The sequence below is a fragment of the Pinus tabuliformis genome, chromosome X, assembly GCF_031772625.1.
Source record: "Pinus tabuliformis cultivar Carrire ecotype Pingquan chromosome X, CPIR1, whole genome shotgun sequence".
NCBI lineage: Eukaryota > Viridiplantae > Streptophyta > Pinopsida > Pinales > Pinaceae > Pinus > Pinus tabuliformis.
The window spans coordinates 737,106,370-737,125,108 of record NC_142308.1 but is presented as its reverse complement, the minus strand read 5'-3'; positions in this window follow the sequence as shown (position 1 = coordinate 737,125,108).

The window sequence follows — 18,739 nt, the reverse complement described above, 5'->3', positions numbered from 1 at the left end:
AAAGTGCGTATATGTCGAGAAGCTTCCCTTTCGTCCGTGGTAGTTAGTCCTCGGTACTTGAGCCTATGTTTTTGGACCAAGGTATCTCGACAGTCGTGTTGATCCCGAGTTTTGAAGTTGATGGTATTGTATTTCTATGGTTTTGGCCCGTGGTATTGAGGAGGGCCTAATGCTATATAAGGAGAAGAAGATCATTAGGCTGGTAATTGAAAAAGTCTTGAATATCTAATGAAGAAAGAGATCTAGTATGCAGGTTCTGGGTTGATGCTACATTGCTTGATCTGAGCTAAGGAGAGATCACATTGGTTGATGAAAGGATAGATCGGGATCAAATTGTTTGAAATGAACTATCGGTATATGGTTGATTACGCATATTTTTAGATCTGCATACTGACGCAATGTTATGTTCTGAGTATGGCTGATGACTGGTACAGCTGCAAGTTATGAGAAATTATTTTTAGATCTGTACGCAGGTTGGCTTCGGTAAAAGCGCGTGTATATGCGGGTTTGTTTCATTGAAGTGGCGTATATCTTTTGAAGCTTGATTTTTGGGTTACAGTTGGGTCTGTCTGTTATTGCAGGGTTCTATAGTCTGCTCTGTGTTCTGGTGACTGGGTGTTGACAGGGTTTCAGTGGTTCAGTGATTCAAAGTTTGATGATGCTAGTATTGGTTGTTTTGTGCTTCTATGATTTGCTATGAAAAGTGAATGAATCGTGGTCTTCAGATTGAAATGTTGTGCTTCAGGAGTATCCAGTCTGAAAATTGATGAAAAGTGGTACCTGAAGGAAAGAAGATTGTAGGCCAGCACCTACGTACTAATATCCTAGCTAGTACAAGAGCAAAAGGGGGGTTGGAGCTCCCTTCCAGGAGAGTTTGGAAAATGAGAGAAGGTTGTAGCCTTCTGCAGGTTGTAGCCTGCGTACTGGTATAAGGCTGCACCAGTACAAAAGATTGTAAACTAAAGTTTCTCATTAAAGAAAGATAGAGACGACTTGCAGCAGGTGGTTTTCACCCACATTGGGTTTCCACCTTATATCATGGTGTTCATGTGTGTGGCTTTTGTGTGATGATCTGTTCTGTTATACTGCATCTGTTTATCTTTAATATGGTTAATAATGTCCTGATGCCTTTACAGAAGATAAACTAACTGAATCATAAGTTTTCTGGTTATACGCTGGTTGCTTTAGACATAGTAGCGTGTACACGCTGGTTCACTTAACTGAAGTAGCGTATATATTTCTGAGTATTGAAAAAGTTTTATTGATCTGATAATACTGATTCACCCCCCCCCTCTCAGTATTATTTTCAACAATTGGTATCGGAGCAGGTCCTTCAGAGAAGCTTGATCGCTTGAAGGTAGATCGTTCATCATGAGCAACTACGAGAGAGAAGCATCAATCAGGCCACCGGTTTTTGAATGGACAAACTTCAATTATTGGAAGGTAAGAGTTACTGCCTATCTTCAATCTCTTGGTACAGAAGTTTGGGACATCGTAGAGACAGGCTACGCTTTTCCTTCAGCTACTCCTACAGATGCAGCCGAGAAAAAGAAGTATGAAACAAATGCAAAAGTAGTCAGTACCCTATTAGGATGTATATCCCAATCGGAATTCATGAAGGTAATGCACTATAAATCCGCAAAAGAAATATGGGACAAAATTGTCACGAGCTATGAAGGAGACGAACAGGTAAAGCGTGCTAAACTTCAAACTCTCAGGATTAAGTATGAGACTCTCAGAATGTATAATGATGAAAGTGTGGCTAACTATTTCCTTAGGGTAGATGAGATTGTTAATTGCATGAAAAACTTGGGTGAAGAAATAAAAGAGGCTATTGTGGTTGAAAAGGTTCTAAGATCATTGTCCCCCAAATTTTAATCTAAAGTGTCTGCAATAGAAGAAAAAGAAAATCTACGAATTCTTACTATGTCTCAGCTTCACGGAATTCTAACTGCTTATGAAATGAGAAAAGGAGGTCCATCAGACAGAAGAGAAGCTGCTTTCAAGGCTTCAGACAAAGAAGATTATTATGAAGCAAGTCACGTGCCAGAAGATGAAGAATCAAATTTTGTCAGAAATCTTCAAAGGGGTTCTGGAAGGTTCAGAGGTAAGTTACCTTTTAAATGCTTTTCTTGTGGAAGAGTAGGTCATTATGCTGCCAAATGTCCTCACAAAGATAAGAATGACAAGGGAAAGGAACCTGTTAAATGGAACAAGAAACAGAATGAAAAGAAGAAAAGCTATTACACTCATGAAGATAGTGATGGTCTTTCAAATAGTGACGAAGATGAACAGGGTTATAGATATAAAATTTTAATGGCTTTTGAAGATGATGACTACATGGATGCTATAGATGTAGAAGGATTTTATGAAGAAATGAATAATCTCAAAGTTTGCTTAGAAGAGAAAAGTGCTATTATTGATTCTCTACAATGTCAACTGGCAGAAAAGGAAAAACATCTTGAAAAATTGGAATGTGAGATTGTTTGTCTTAGAAAGGAGATTGAGAAAACAAAAGCAATTCATCTTAAATTTGTTAAAGGATCTGAAACCTTGGATGAGATTATCAATGTGCAGCGTTCTCCTCTGATCAAGACAGGTCTGGGATATAATGGAGAAACATCTCAAGCTTCTACCTCTAAAAGTTATCTTGATGCAGCAAGGAGGAGCAAACAAAGACCAAATAAAAGTCATCAGGTGAATCAGGGACAGTTTACCTCAAGAACAAATAAAGACTATCAAGAAGTTCGGGGACAAGCGGCCTTAAGGACAAACAGAAGCTACAATCAGCCACAGGTAAAATCTTCCCAATATGCCCCAAGAATGGATGTCAATTGGGCCGGAAGTGTGGATGACAGGAAAAGCACAAGTGGTGGTGCATTCTTCATGGGTTCCAGATTAGTATCTTGGTTCAGCAAGAAACAGAGTTTGATTGCTTTATCTACAGCTGAAGCAGAATATGTGGCTGCGACATCTTGTTGCACACAACTTCTTTGGATGATGTAGACCTTGCAGGATTTTCAAATCACTTGCACTCCACTTGTCTCTATCTTATGTGATAATACAAGTGCAATCAGCATTTCAAAGAATCCAGTCATGCATTCAAAGACCAAGCACATACCAATCAAGTATCACTTCCTCCGGGAACAAGTGCTTGAACAAAAGGTCAAGTTGGAGTGTGTTCCTTCTAAAGAACAAGTTGCTGATATTCTCACAAAACCACTGCCCAGGGAGACTTTTGAATATCTCAGACAGAAGCTGGGAGTAGTTGATGCCTCATCCCGCTGTTAAAGCTTGTCTGTTCTAAAGAAAAGTTGGTATACGCGTGTTGTATAAGGGATATCCGCGTACATACACTGATTTATGCAGGTGAAGTCACGTATATGGAGTTCTGAACAGCAAGGGCAGATTCTGATTGGAGAAGGTCTGAGATGGGTATGACAGAGCCCTTCAGGCACAGTTTCAGGGGGAGCAGCAGGCACAGTTTCAGGGGGAGCAGCTTAAAGTCTAATAAAGCATTGTTGGCATTTAGATGCTTTTGGTCCTAGTTCACAACTATTGTTGAAGAAGGAGCACAGAAGGAAATCTTGGTTACTGATCTAAAAAGATTATTATCAGATGCTGCTGGTGACTTTCATAAGTCTTGGTCTAGTTCTTTCGTCTCTATGTCATGTATCTTTTTTTTGATATCTCTTCTATGGTGTCAAGGTCATGTAACGGCCTATGTTGATTTCCCCACTATCCCTGGGATGAATGATGTAATGTAATTGGTTGTTATATGTAAATTTCTGATGTATCCCCTCTTGGTTGGGAGTATGGATGTATGTATTGAGTCTTTTGGTGATAGGAAGGTCCTTTATGATGTATAAGTCTTGGTTCTTTTTGAAGAACATCTTTTGCAGATCTTGCCTACAGTCAGGGGGAGCATGTTCAGCACAGCAGAGCAGAGATATCAGCACATTCACAGGGGGAGCATAGCCCTTTACCCTTGATGACAAAGGGGGAGAATGATTCTAAGGGTCTTGGGGTTGCCATCAAGTTCAAAGGGGGAGATTGTTGGCATTTTGGCACAGGTGTGGCGCTACGGTACAGGTGTTGTCCTTGATGGCAACTCTCTTTGAAGACAGATCTCAGTCCAGACTACAAGAATGAAGAGAAATTTCATATACGCGGGTTCATTAAGCCCAAGATGCGTATACACGCTAGTACGCTATATACTAAGTCGCGGATACGCAGGCTTGCGATATACGAAGTCGCGTATACACGCAGTTTCATGAACAGAAAAGTGCGTATATGTCGAGAAGCTTCCCTTTGGTCCGTGGTAGTTAGTCCTCGGTACTTGAGCCTATGTTTTTGGACCAAGGTATCTCGACAGTCGTGTTGATCCCGAGTTTTGAAGTTGATGGTATTGTATTTCTATGGTTTTGGCCTGTGGTATTGAGGAGGGCCTAATGCTATATAAGGAGAAGAAGATCATTAGGCTGGTAATTGAAAAAGTCTTGAATATCTAATGAAGAAAGAGATCTAGTATGCAGGTTCTGGGTTGATGCTACATTTCTTGATCTGAGCTAAGGAGAGATCACATCGGTTGATGAAAGGATAGATCGGGATCAAATTGTTTGAAATGAACTATCGGTATATGGTTGATTACGCATATTTTTAGATCTGCATACTGATGCAATGTTATGTTCTGAGTATGATTGATGACTGGTACAGCTGCAAGTTATGAGAAATTATTTTTAGATCTATACGCAGGTTGGCTTCGGTAAAAGCATGTGTATACGCGGGTTTGTTTCATTGAAGTGGCGTATATCTTTTGAAGCTTGATTTTTGGGTTACAGTTGGGTCTGTCTGTTATTGCAGGGTTCTATAGTCTACTCTGTGTTCTGGTGACTGGGTGTTGACAGGGTTTCAGTGGTTCAGTGATTCAAAGTTTGATGATGTTAGTATTGGTTGCTTTGTGCTTCTATGATTTGCTATGAAAAGTGAATGAATCGTGGTCTTCAGATTGAAATGTTGTGCTTCAGGAGTATCCAGTCTGAAAATTGATGAAAAATGGTACCTGAAGGAAAGAAGATTGTAGGCCAGCACCTACGTACTAGTATCCTAGCTAGTACAAGAGCAAAAGGGGGATTGGAGCTCCCTTCCAGGAGAGTTTGGAAAACGAGAGAAGGTTGTAGCCTTCTGCAGGTTGTAGCCTGCATACTGGTATAAGGCTGCACCAGTACAAAAGATTGTAAACTGAAGTTTCTCATTAAAGAAAGATAGAGACGACTTACAGCAGGTGGTTTTCACCCACATTGGGTTTCCACCTTATATCATGGTGTTCATGTGTGTGGCTTTTGTGTGATGATCTGTTCTGTTATACTGCATCTGTTTATCTTTAATATGGTTAATAATGTCCTGATGCCTTTACAGAAGATAAACTAACTGAATCATAAGTTTTCTGGTTATACGCTGGTTGCTTTAGACACAGTAGCGTGTACACGCTGGTTCACTTAACTGAAGTAGTGTATATATTTCTGAGTATTGAAAAAGTTTTATTGATCTGATAATATTGATTCCCCCCCCCCCCCCCCCTCTCAGTATTATTTTCAACAACAAGCAGGTCTGGGCAATGGCTAAAACCTATAAACAAATTCTAAACTGATAAAAAAGAGAAAAATTTAAAATTTATCAAATTTTTGACAGGGTACGCAGGCAGCCTGTTTACACAGGTGCGTCCACGCTCTGTGTACAAAGAAAATGTGTGTACAGGTACGCACTGTGATTAACTCAAAGGGTGCGTACTTCTCCCAAAACTATGAAAAATAAAAACTGACTCAAAATTAACTAAATTCACCCAATCCCACAATCATCAAGTCAAAAACAGAAACAGAAATACAGTTTCTCAGGTCAAAGTATAAACAATGAAAACAATCAAGTCCCTAGTGGAGTCGCCATTTTGTCGCACGGAATGAGTCGATCTTGCGGACAAGATAGACCTTCCTAGAATCTAAAGAAGACCTAATGACAGCAAACCAAGCAGACACTATCTTTCTCTAAATATGCTTTAATAAACAATAGCAAACAAGTGTTTTTAGGGCCTACCTTTGGTCCAACGCAAGCTTGTGGATGCCCTCGCTCCTTTGATCCAAATGAGCTCCTTTTCGCGAATCTGCAAACACAAACAAGGAAAACAAATTAAATAGCACCTGAAAAACCAATTGCATAAAACATATTTAACATGAAAGTCAAGGAGTCCATGAAACAAATAACATAAGGTACTTGTTGAGAAAAACGAGTTTGATTGTATTCATTCAAAAGAAGAAGAACCTTAATACCTTTGCCTTGACACTGTACAAGCTCCTCCCAGGGTCCAACAAGAAGTCTCCTCTACTTTGACAAGTTTCACTCACTCCCCAATGAAGCCAAAAAGGTATGTGATCTCACCTCTTAAGCTCAACTAGGAAGTCTTAATTTCACCAGCATTTAACCTGAAAATGTTCAGCTTCTAACCTCCCTAGTCCTCACCCCAATGCCTGTATTTATAGTGCAATGGAGAGAAGTTACTAGGTCCTCCTTCAAAGGGATAAAGCCCTCCTTCAAAGGGATAGCTCCTTTAGTCAAGGGATTAGCTCCTTCTCTTTTGGGATGCATGAACCACCTCAGAGCGAACAATCCACGTCAAAATTCCTTCTAGAAAAATCTAGAATTAACCCAAAGTGAGTTTTTTAAGATAAAACTTGCGCCTTTTGACTTTCACAGGGGTCCGCACCTACACCGTTAGGGATAGAGCGGGTAGGTACGCAGCTTTTGTACACAGAAGGTGCGGGACCGCAGGTGACCATGAGAGAAAGTGCGGAACCAGAGTTACATTGATTTTTAATGTCTTTCTCCCATTTCCAAAGCTTGATTTGAAGAGCTAAGGTCTTAGACTTACTCAGGAGGACAGTACAAGTGATGATAGACCCATACTGACTACAAATAATCATGGTGACGATATTTTTGTGTAACAAGTAGAAGAAAGGACTCCATCCAGGTATGTTTAGAAAAATCATCCAGAAACTCAAATTGTAGGAGAAAGGGAGGCTGGTGTACAGACAAGAAGAACTATTACAGGGACCTCAAGCTATCTAGCATTACTATCCTCCACCGAACCTCAAAATGTAAATGAAGCATGCGAAGATGAATGTTGGGTTGAGGCCATGGATGAAGAACTTGAGCAACTTGAAAAGAATGACACTTGGGAATTAGTTCCTAGACCTCATGATAAAAATATTATAGGAACTAAATGGATATTCAAGAATAAGCTAAATGAAAGTGGAGAGGTAATTAGAAACAATGCTATACTTGTTTGTAAAGGGTATGCTCAACAAGACGGTATAGATTTTGAAGAAACTTTTACACCTGTTGCCAGACTTGAAGCCATAAGAATGTTTCTTACCCTTTCCAGTTTTCGGAAATTCAAAGTATACCAAATGGATGTAAAATTAGCCTTCCTTAATGGAGATTTAGAAGAAGAAGTTTATATTGAACAACCGGAAGGATTCTTTCTTGGAAATGATGCAAAACTTGTATGCAGACTCAAAAAGGCTCTCTATGGTCTGAAACAAGCTCCAAGGGCTTGGTATTACCGCCTTGACAAATATCTACACCAACAAGGTTTTACAAAAGGTTTTGCAGATAGAAATTTATATACAAAGATTGAAAATGATAAATTGCTAATTATTATTATTTATGTTGATGATATCAGTTTTGGTAGCAATGGATAATCCATGAGTCAAAATTTTGCTTCAGTAATGCAACAATAATTTGAAATGTCCTTGCTTGGTGAACTTACCTATTTTCTTGGTCTACAAGTTCAACAAACTAAATATGGTATTTTTCTTTCACAAACCAAATATCTCAAGAAGATCTTCTCGTTTCCTAAATCCTGCACTTGTTTGCATGACTGATCATTCACTCTTTTTTTCACTCATCTCACCATGCATTCAAACTTCTCATGTTTCTAGTCGCCCGTCGGCCGGACTGGGCTGCCTTGGCCCAGACCTTGTCTTTCCCAGCTAGCACTACGCATTTCCAGAAGCGAAGGCTCTACCTTCCCTCCAAAAATTGTGTAAACCTAGCCAAGCACTGACCTCCAGGCTTGAATTGCGCAATTCTTGGAGGCAGTGTCCTGTTGGCCCCAGAAACTGCGCAATGCAATTTGCTGGTTGCATGTCACTATTGACTAAAATTGCACATTGGACAGTTTCAGTCCTCAGCAAGCCAGGCTGGACTATGCATTTTGTATTTCCAGTAGTCAGACAGCCTCCTGAAAACACGGACTATGCCTTGCATAGTTTTGGCAGTCAGTCTCCTAACCTCCCCGCAGAGATTGTGCAACGTTCATGACCAGTTACACTGGCATGTTGCAAGTCAATTCTCAAGTTCGTTTTGGTTTTCGACTAACAGATTGCTTGCCATGAGTGTTTCTATGTCCACAGGTATCACATGTGTTTTTCTACCTCTCAGCAACACAAGTACAATGGCCTTCAGGAGAGCAGAGTCAAAGGACATTGTTGAGAGCACAACGTGGGTTGCAGCCAATCAAGTGTCTATGAACTTGCCTACCTATGAAGACATCAAGTTGTTCGTAGACAAGGACATCAAGATAAGATGGCATCATCATCACAGCGATCAACATCAGAGTGGGCAGCACCATCAGCAGTAGTAGTAGGAAGCACACCCGGATGCAGTGAATGTAAGAGGAAGGTTGTTGACAATAACGAGGCGGAACAAAGTTGCAAGGTCGAGTAAATTCACTTGTGATGGAAGGAACTTTGGAGATTGAGGCTATGAGGTGACGACGTGAAATGAAGATTGTGCAAAGACAGAGAATGGAATAGAGAAGGATTTGCATGTGCTGAAGTAGCAACTCAAGAAAGGGCAGGAGCTTCATATACGAGAGAATGAGTTGTAGCAAGAACAGGGACAGCAGCAGGTGCCACATGCACTCACAGACGAAACTGCACTCGTACAAGTTATAGATCCATCCTAGCAGCTGGCACGACGCAGACATGGTGAGCAGTGTTGTTGATTGCATGCAAGGGAATTCAACGACATGCATGTCATTGTGCACTCACATGCGATCTAACCCATTTGTTATAGTCATCGAAGCAAAGACAAGAAGCAATTCTGACTGAATTTTAACATGTAATTGACAGTTGATGCGCATGACCACCAACACACACTAGAAGATCAACACGGACACTATGCATTAGTGTGTTTCCGATTCGGTGACACCCAAGAAGACCATGTGCCTGTTAGGAGACGAGTTGGATGGAGGAGCCACACCAATGCACCCTTATGCAACGAAGGTAAGAGTTCGCTTCAGCAAGATGTCACCATGGAGCATATGCACACCATCACGGATGACCAAGATTGGCATCAGCTCACCACCTTCACCATCACAAGCATGTTATAGAGTTTGTCTCAGCACAATAAACCGATTGTCAGTGATGTATTGCATGGCTTGGTCAAGCCATTTTGTCTCACATGGGCACAAGTGCATTGTAATGTATCGTCTTGTCAAGTGGAAGTTCAAGTTTCGATAGTTGGATGTAACAGTCATAGAGTAGATGAACAGTCATGAGGGTAGATTAATTGTCACAAAAGGGAATGTCAAGGGTCATGCCACCCTTTGTTATAAATAGAACCTCATAACTCATTGTAAAGGCTTTTGGTTAGCCAAGCTTCCGATAAGACTATTTTGGAGAGAGCTTGGACAGTATTATAATGAGCCTTGGCTTCTCCACTGTGCAGAGCTAGTATATCTCTTTGGAGGAGCAGGTGGTTGTCGCTGTAACATTCCGTTGTCGGAACTAGTGGTCAAACATGGATGTATTTTATGACTAGAACTTACATTTATTAATATAATAGAACCAACATGTTTCACACATATGTTGTATTGTATTCTATGTTATCTGGTTTACTCTAAATGATATATGTATTTGTTTTCTTACGCATGCATGTGTCGAATTTTCTGTGTATGTATGTATGAATCTTTCTTAAACATGTTGTTGGTTTAACCATCACTTTTGATTGCTAGCTAACTTTCCTTCTACATTGTGATGCATATTTGCTCGTGCGTTCCCTTCTTAACTCCGTGTTATCACAAGTTTCCAAGGCGCACACTCATCTAAACCCCTATGTGTTTGAACCTCTCATGCACCTTCCTTGGCGTGTTGCAGCTGTCACACCCTTGCTACCAATAGAGACATCTTACTTGCCTCTGTGCGAAATCGCGGTCAAGGTATTACCATACAACCCACTGTTGGGACTCCTACACTAATCAGTCTGAGGTCTAATTGGGACTTCTTACCAGGGAGATCCCCTTACATGTTAACGGGTCCAGCACCGTCAACATTTTGGCACTAAAAGGAGGGCTAGATGACAAGTTGAGTCCTCACATCTGTTTTGAATCTCATATCTATCATGACTAACTACCGAGTTTCTCTTCCGAAGTGTACGTCTTATGGAAATGACTTCATTACCTCGGAAAAGCTCTCAGATAACTTGTCACATCAAACATATGATGGTGGAGGCCATGTAGCCTTAGTTAGGCACACGGTTGGCGTTGTAGGCTCATGCGAAAGACATGGAACCTTTGAAGAATACATGACCTGCGTGTTGTTCATCTACACAATTCGAGGGCACCCAATGCACTGGTGTGCGATGCTACCTGAAAGATCTATTCATTCTCTTTTTCATCGGGTCGTAGGGATAGACTGTGCTTTCAATCACTATAAATTTTTGACGGTGCTAGACCTGCGAACATTTAGGGGATCACCCCTGTATGAAGTCCCAACTAGACCTCACATCATTTGGTGTGGGTGTCCCATCCGGTATGATGGACTGGTTGCCATTGTCTTAAGGATTTTCCTCAACTCTTGCTTGTCAGCACAGGAGAGTGGTTCGCTTTGTCTTCGAGAAGTGAGGTTCGCGTGCCTGGTGAGTGTAACTGTAATTGTGTCAATGGTTCTTTCATTATGAGGGTAGGAAGGTGAAGGTGAGTTCCAAGTTGAAAGGGATCAGTCCCAACTCGGTAAGGAACACACAACACAAAAGGACATACACAGCTTTCGGCGAAGCAGTCCACTCGAATGCGGCAGTAGCAACATACAAGGTAAGATAACACGTACAACACTCACGGAACAGTCTAAATGAGTGCAACAGTTGTTACAGAAAGGCTCATGTGAAAGGTATGTCTGATGTCTGGAAGAGAAGTCAACATGAATGGGACAACATTAACAACATATACAACACATTTCCATTAATAGATTATGCATTAAAACAAATGAAACAATTCAGATGTAGAACACAAGTTAAAGCAACATGCATTACAAGTGTTAAAGATTAGTCTTACAACAAATACAATACATGTGTGAAAATGTGTTGGCCTGTTAACAGGCTTCTCAATTAAGTGAAAGTTCCAAGACAAATTGTTACACCATACATCACTAACCCCATCAGCGGGGCGTTGGAGCCACTACTTACTCCTCAAAGAAAATGTTACAGACTCTCTTGGCTATGTGGGAGGAGCTAAGGTGAAAATTCCTTTCCATGTACAAACGAGGGGCTATTTATAGACAAGGGTGAAACTGACCCTTGTGGTTGTTCGACTACCCTCATGACCATTTGACTTCCATGACTCTTCGTTCAACAAGTGGGTCTCTTTGACTTCCACGTTACATCACATTCATTGACAACAAGCCCATAGTGAGGATGTGGGTGACATGACTCGACATGACTTGACATGACAATGCTAGTACATTCATACTGCTGTTGGAGTGCATGTCGAGCTATAGTGCTACTTGGTGATGGATGTCTTCATGGTGTATCGTAGCTTCACTTCCACATGGAGAAGCGCACAGAGTCTTCGATGGTCCTTGCTTCATTTGATGAAGCTTTAGCATGTTGTTCCTTGCTTGCATGTTGGAAGGCTTGACAGACTCATCTATTAGCGAAGGTGCTTTTTCGTCACGTTCATCTACTTCGCATGCTTCGTTCGTTCGTCCGTTGTTGAACCTGTCATTTGACATGTGCTCTCTTCGTTCATCCCATTCATCGTCTTTCCATGTTCGTTGGTGTACCTATACATGCAGTCACTCATGACAAGACGACATCAAATCCCAAACCTTCTAGTCTACCATGACACATGATCATTCAGTTGTAGGTGACCGGGAGAGGCAAAAATGTTGTGATACGGGATGATGGCTCCAAGCAACTGCTAATGAAAACAGCGCAAGAGTCACTAAGAGATGGAGATAGGCAATCTGAGTCGACAGTGACTATCTGCAAGGTCTGGCTCGGCTGGGAGGAAAAATTGTGCAAATTTTGCGAGGAACAGTCTGGGCTATTAGAAGGCAAGGAAGGCATGATTTGCGCAATTTTCAAAATGAACAGGCAGCGATGATGGAAAACTAGATTTGCAATTTTCTAGAGGAACGGGCCGGGCTGCATGAAGGGTCACCAAGCAAGGATTGCATAGTTTTTCTGGGAAACTACCTGAGTCACTGGCATTCAAAACTGCGCAATTCCCAGAGGGAACGTCCAGTTGGCTGCCTAGGAGATTAACAACACTATTGGAAAGGAAAATTGAACTAAGGCCAGCCTACTGATCATCTCTATGCAATTTTTGAGCTAAGCTAACTGATGGTTAGCGGAAGGCCTACTCATGAATATTACGCAATTCTGATATGATCATTTGATGGACTGTCGGGATGATTGACTGGGGAAACTGCGCAATTTTATGAGGGAAACAGGGATGGACACTTGGTGGTTGTCCGGCCTATTTTTGAAATTTCCTCAGTTATTTGAGCAGATGAAGTCAGTGGCCTCTGCACAATTTTATAGGGAAGTCATTCCCGAGGTGACTTCTGGGTCCAACTGTCTGGGTGGATAGCATGAGAGTCAGTTGAATTGCTTGCAGGCATCGCAGCTTGAAAATACTAGCTTGGTGCTTCTGCATTGTTCTAGTTGACAGTCGATCAAGTCAATGGTAGGGTGATGGTTTGGCTATTAGAAGGGAGTCAAGTCATCAGATCCTTCAGCAAAAATGGCTAAGTGTGTGAACAATCGAACGATGCATAGGTGATCATACGAACACACACTCGCATGACTTGATGACGGAACCACCAAACCATCCAGACACACATGTTCAACAAGATTGACTGACGATGCATGTCACAAGCACGACACTCATGATTGATCATTCATTGATCAAGACAACGCTTGCGCAACAATGAATGTGACTCTGTATGTGAGTGCGACAGATGATTTCATAGCGAACACAACAAGCACATACGAAGCAAAGACTTTGAGCATAACTAGAGAATGGTCACAAACATGACCTAGACATCAACATGTAGATACTTGAATGTAGTGAACAAGAAAAGTGAATGTAAAGACTCACACGAGCTCACGGAGTGAACCCGAGTGTGTGTAGTCATCAAGTGAAACTCTTCAAGAGAGGCTCCGAAATTGTTGCAGGCCAAAATTTTGGAGGGTGGTTGTAGCCGCTACAACACTTGGAGACACACTGGTAGAACTCTAGCTTCTCTGTTTTGGTTCATTGTCAACGCAGGGCCTTGGTCTTTCAGGGAGTATTGAATCATTGTATGAGTTACTTCAGTTTCCCCACTTACCCCATGGACATACATGGTTCACCTTTTTCCAACTCAGTCAAACACAATAAAACGTTCAACTTAGATCTCAGTGTTTTGAATTCAAGAAGGGTAGTTTAGCTTGGGATTTGAAGATTTTTAGAGTATAATTTTTCATCTTTGGTGTTTCTCTGCTGCTAGCAGGCCTGAATAGTACCCTAACGGAGTCACGCAAGAACACACAAATTTCTCCACTGCCAGCGAGCCTGGTCAGTACCCCGGTGGAGTTGCATGCTTCACCTCTCTGCTTAGGAAGCATTTCTCTTCTTTCGCCTTTGTATTTTTTTTCAAGAGGACTGTGCATAGGCACTTATTTATTTTTTGGGTGGAAGAAGGATCCCAAATTGAGAGCAGAAGAGGTTGTTCCTTTAGAGAAGCATGTAAGACCTCTAACATAGGTTAGCACATTTATATTTTCCCCTTCCCCATTTCTACTAGTTGGATGAGCTTAGACACACAGAGCATAAGGCTGAGTACAGGCATGGGGCTTCCCAGTGTGGACATAGGTTCATGGTTCGACCAAAGCTTCCCTTATAGACGGTTTGTATTTTCCATCAGGACTTCATCGGCTGAAGGTTGTAACCAAGCACAAAGAAGATGGACACAAGACTGGCCAAGTGTTGCAGTGTCACAAGTCTCTTCAAATTTCAGCTACATGCTCTATTCAAAAGCCAACACATAGTAGTTGGCAGCACTTATTTTAGATAAAAAAATAAAAAAATAAATAAAATAAAATAATAAATATAAATAAATAAATATAAATAAAAAATAAAATAGTAATATATCAAACAAACAAAACAAACATGAACAAAAATAGTAAGCAGAACCAAACAAAGAGAAAGAAAATGCCATAAGGAAAACAAACCAAATGAAAACAACAAGGAGCAAGCAGACTATGTACATGGCATGGGTGCAACCTGACCTACTGAAAATAATGTTTGAGATCTTGGTCGTTGGCACGAAGGTAATCAATCCTCCTGCCTAGTGATTGCAAATGATATGTGTGGAGGCCAAGATTCTCGTAGACCACTGTAATTCCACCGAGCTCCACTATCAAAACCTGGTGGCATTCCAGAAGACCTTCAAATAAATACAACACCACTATTTTAGGTATGTGTGCAACATGGGCTCGGATGATGGCACGGGGTAGTTATTTTTATTCTGGGAGGGGTTCAAGTTTTTGAAGTCAATGCGTAAGCAGATTTTCCCAGATTTCTTACGTGTGGGATTTAAATTAGAAAATCAAGTATGATGAAAAACTTTGCAAGTAATCCAAGCACTTAAAATGTTAGTCAATCATTTTGATGAAAGGATTGCAAACAACATGTATGTGTTACCTATTCTTTCCTGCAATGGATTGTCTCCTCCTTTACTTGGAAACTCATGTTGGATTTCTCGCGTGTAGTGTGTACTCAGGTCATCATCTACTCGTGCAAACCCATCCCGATACTGTTCGATCAAGTAGTCAATAATTTTTCGCTGCTGTAGTGTGTAGCTTATGCCGAGATTGGCCATCTTTGGGTCGTGGTAGGTTCCCAGGTTGCTTTGCTTGTTCGTAGTGTTGGTCCTTTGCATTTTCAACATGAGTGCTTGATACTCAACATTGTTGTTTGTGCCTTCGAACTTCAAAAAGCTCGAAATCATGCACTTTCCATCATTTTTGATGACTGAGATGCACTCGGTACTTGGGCCATCATGCGTTCCAAACTTATCAAGGCTCATAGCCCACAACTCGTCTATACATGGAACATATGGCATGTTGGTACTACTGCTACTACCGTTGTTGTTACTATCGCTACCATCGGAAAAACAAAGTATACAAGTTTCAATATCATCAATTGGGCAAGGAAGAAGTCCCAATCACTTGTCTGATGAGGTTGGAGTTGGTCATGCAAGATGGCACTCCAATGTCTTTTCCAGAAGGTAGTTTCCGAACATGAGTTCTGAAAAGGCTAATGGTTCATTCTTTCCATTAAGGGGAGTGAAATTATGTTTCATATACCTCTCAGATAACACTCAAATTTGCTTGCATATGCCCTTGTACGAAAGTTGCATGTGAGACCAGTCCATATCAAAATATCCATCTAGCTTGTTGGACCAGTCTCTGCTGAGTAGCAGGCCATATGCTTCCGGTATGTCCACAACAACTATGTTGATGCATTGGTGAAATCGACCGTCATGAGATAATTAGATGATCACATCTTGAAGTTCACCAATGGCTGGTACTGATGTTCTGTCAAGTTGGATGAGTCTCGCGGACATTTTGCTCCATCGTGCATTGATCTTCTTAGCAATGGAGAGCGGCATGACGTTGGCTACCGCATAAACATTAACCAAGTAGTTGTGATCATTGTAGTTGAAAACTTTGAATGAAAGCAGGAATAGGGCGCAACTTGAGTTTTTTTCCTCCATCTGAAATGTATTGAGCACAATAAATAGTGATCTGGGAGGTGTGCTTGCTCCCTTGCTAGTAGAGGCTGCACTATCTGCTATTGTTTGTCCCAATGAATGCAACAGGATATCTCACTGACTTTGGACTTTGGCTAACTTGAACAAGCTGATGTTCACCCGAGTTTTCTTCATGTCCTTGACTATGTTGTAGTCCAGAGGTGGTAGACTCACCAAGGTGTCCGGGGTGGAACGAATGTCCATGCTGTCCGGCGAAGTGTTCTGCAACTTGCTACTCATGGATGTACTCTTATCCACCACTATCTTCCTGGAATTGCTTTGTGTCTATTTCTTTGAGACAGCCAGCGAATCGGCCTTCTTTATCTATTGCCTCACTTTCTCTTGCATTTCCCCAAGTGTAGGGGGAGCCCCTTTACTCCTAATATTGTAATGATCATTTTAATTTTGGGGCTACTTCTCGGTGTTCATCTTCGAGATTACTTGCGAGCACTAATAAGCATTCACCACATGCCAAAAACTTGGTGTTTCGTCAGGTGCAACCTCTTTGCCATCATCAATGTCTTCCGGATGCTCCTACATATCGCCTTCCGCATCAAGTGTATGACTACAAACTAAGGTAACGACTCGCTTCAAATCTAAGAAAGAGTTCTCGTGGTGGAACTCTTCGTAGAATGAATAGAAATTAGGGTCATCGCAATACTCAAGTTGGAACACAGACTTCTGCTCAAATTTGGAGGTGAACTGGTTGTTGCTTGATGAGCCGGTTGATGAACTACTTGCCTGTCTCTATCTGGGTGGATGGTTGCTTGAGAATGTGTCCATTTTCCGTTGCTTGAGTTTGGACATTTCGGTGGCCAAGTTCTTTACAAGGTGAGTGAGGGTCTCAATATCAGTTTCTTCCTTGTCTCTACCCTTGCTCGTCGTTGCTTGGGGCTTTCTGCTAGGATCCTTGGAGTCTTTTGTTGATTCGTCATCCTCGATGACTCCAATTGCGTGCAATTCTTTTTCAACAGAAATACTCTCTTCACAACTTTCTAAAAGTGTTGGCCTCGCAGCTCATTTGACGAACTTCACAATGGTGGTTGGTAGTGCAAACGTGTAATAGTCAACAGTGATGGAGCCAATAGGTTTGGTGTCTGCTGCAAATTTGATCAAAATACACATAAACCTCTTATTGAAGTCTTTCACTTTCTCTTTTCCCTCCATCCTAAGGCTTCCCAATTCCTTGAGTAGCAAGGTTGGGGTCTTGTCATTAGCAAACTTTTCGAGGAACATATGTTTGAAAGAACCCCATTTTTGTATGGAGTAGGGTGGAAGATTGTGATATCAAGCAGCTATGTAGTTGTCCAAGGTACATGGGAGTAGTCTAAATGCTACGTTGTCATAACATACCTCAAGGGTCTGCAGCTGTAGGTAGAACTTGTCTAAGTGGTCTTCTGCCTTCACCACATTGTTAGGGTTGAACTTGATGTTCATCCTCTCTGCTTGCTTTGGCATCTTGTGTAGAATGGCCGGGAGGGCCAATGGTCCCTGAGTCATCCATTCAAGATTTGGGTCAGCCATCTCTTCATCTTCTTCATCTTATTCCTCTCCTTCAGAGTCTGATGGTTTCAGACCTGATTCTATTGGTTCATCTCCGCCTCCACCTCCTCCACTGCCTTCCCCTCTGCCTTCTATATCGAAGTTCGGTCCCAAGATCACAAGAATGCCTTGTTCGTATTCAAGGAATACTAGAGGTTCCTCTCCATCTTCAATAGCTTCCTCTAGAGCTTCAAGCATGGAAAGGACTACTTCTTCCATCGATGATACAACAACTCCTCTAGGAGTGACTTTTGGCTTCCTAGATGTGTGTGGAAGATGATATATGTCTAGGAATAGTCCGACTGATTTTGCAAACTGGCGAGTGACAGGATGGACGAAGCAAAGGTGTTGATATGAAATCTCATGTTAAATTCTAGGAGGTGAGGAGTAACCAAATGCAAAGTCGTACGAGAGGGAGCGCGAGTTACTGCCTTAACTAGATGGTTGATGAGTGACTGTGAGGGGAATTTCAGCCATGTACAACTCGCTGCCCTCCTTCTAGTGCCAGAAATGTTAACGGTTTTGGACCTACCAAAATTCAGGGGATCACCCCGGTATGAATTCCCAACTAGACCTCACACCGTTTGGTGTAGGAGTCCCATCCAGTATGATGGCTCAGTTGCCATTGTCTTAAGGATTTTCCTCAACACTTGCTTGTCAGCACAGGAGAGTGGTTCGCTTTGTCTTGGAGATGTGAGGTTCGCATTCCTAGTGAGTGTAAGTGTACTTGTGTCAATGATTCTTTTACTGTGAGGGGAAGAAGGTGAAGGTGAGTTCCCAGTTAGGGATCAGTCCCAACTCGGCTAGGAACATACAACAAAAAAGGACATACACAACTTTCGGCGGAGCAGTCCACTCAAATGTGGCAGTCACAACATACGGGATAAGATAACACTTACAACACTCACAGAACAGTTTGAACTAGTGCAATGGTTGTTACATCAAGGTTCAAGTGAAAGGTCTGTCTGATGTCCAGCAGAGTAGTTGACACGGACGAGACAAAATTAACAACATATACAACACATTTCCATTAATAGATTATGCATTACAACAAATGAAAC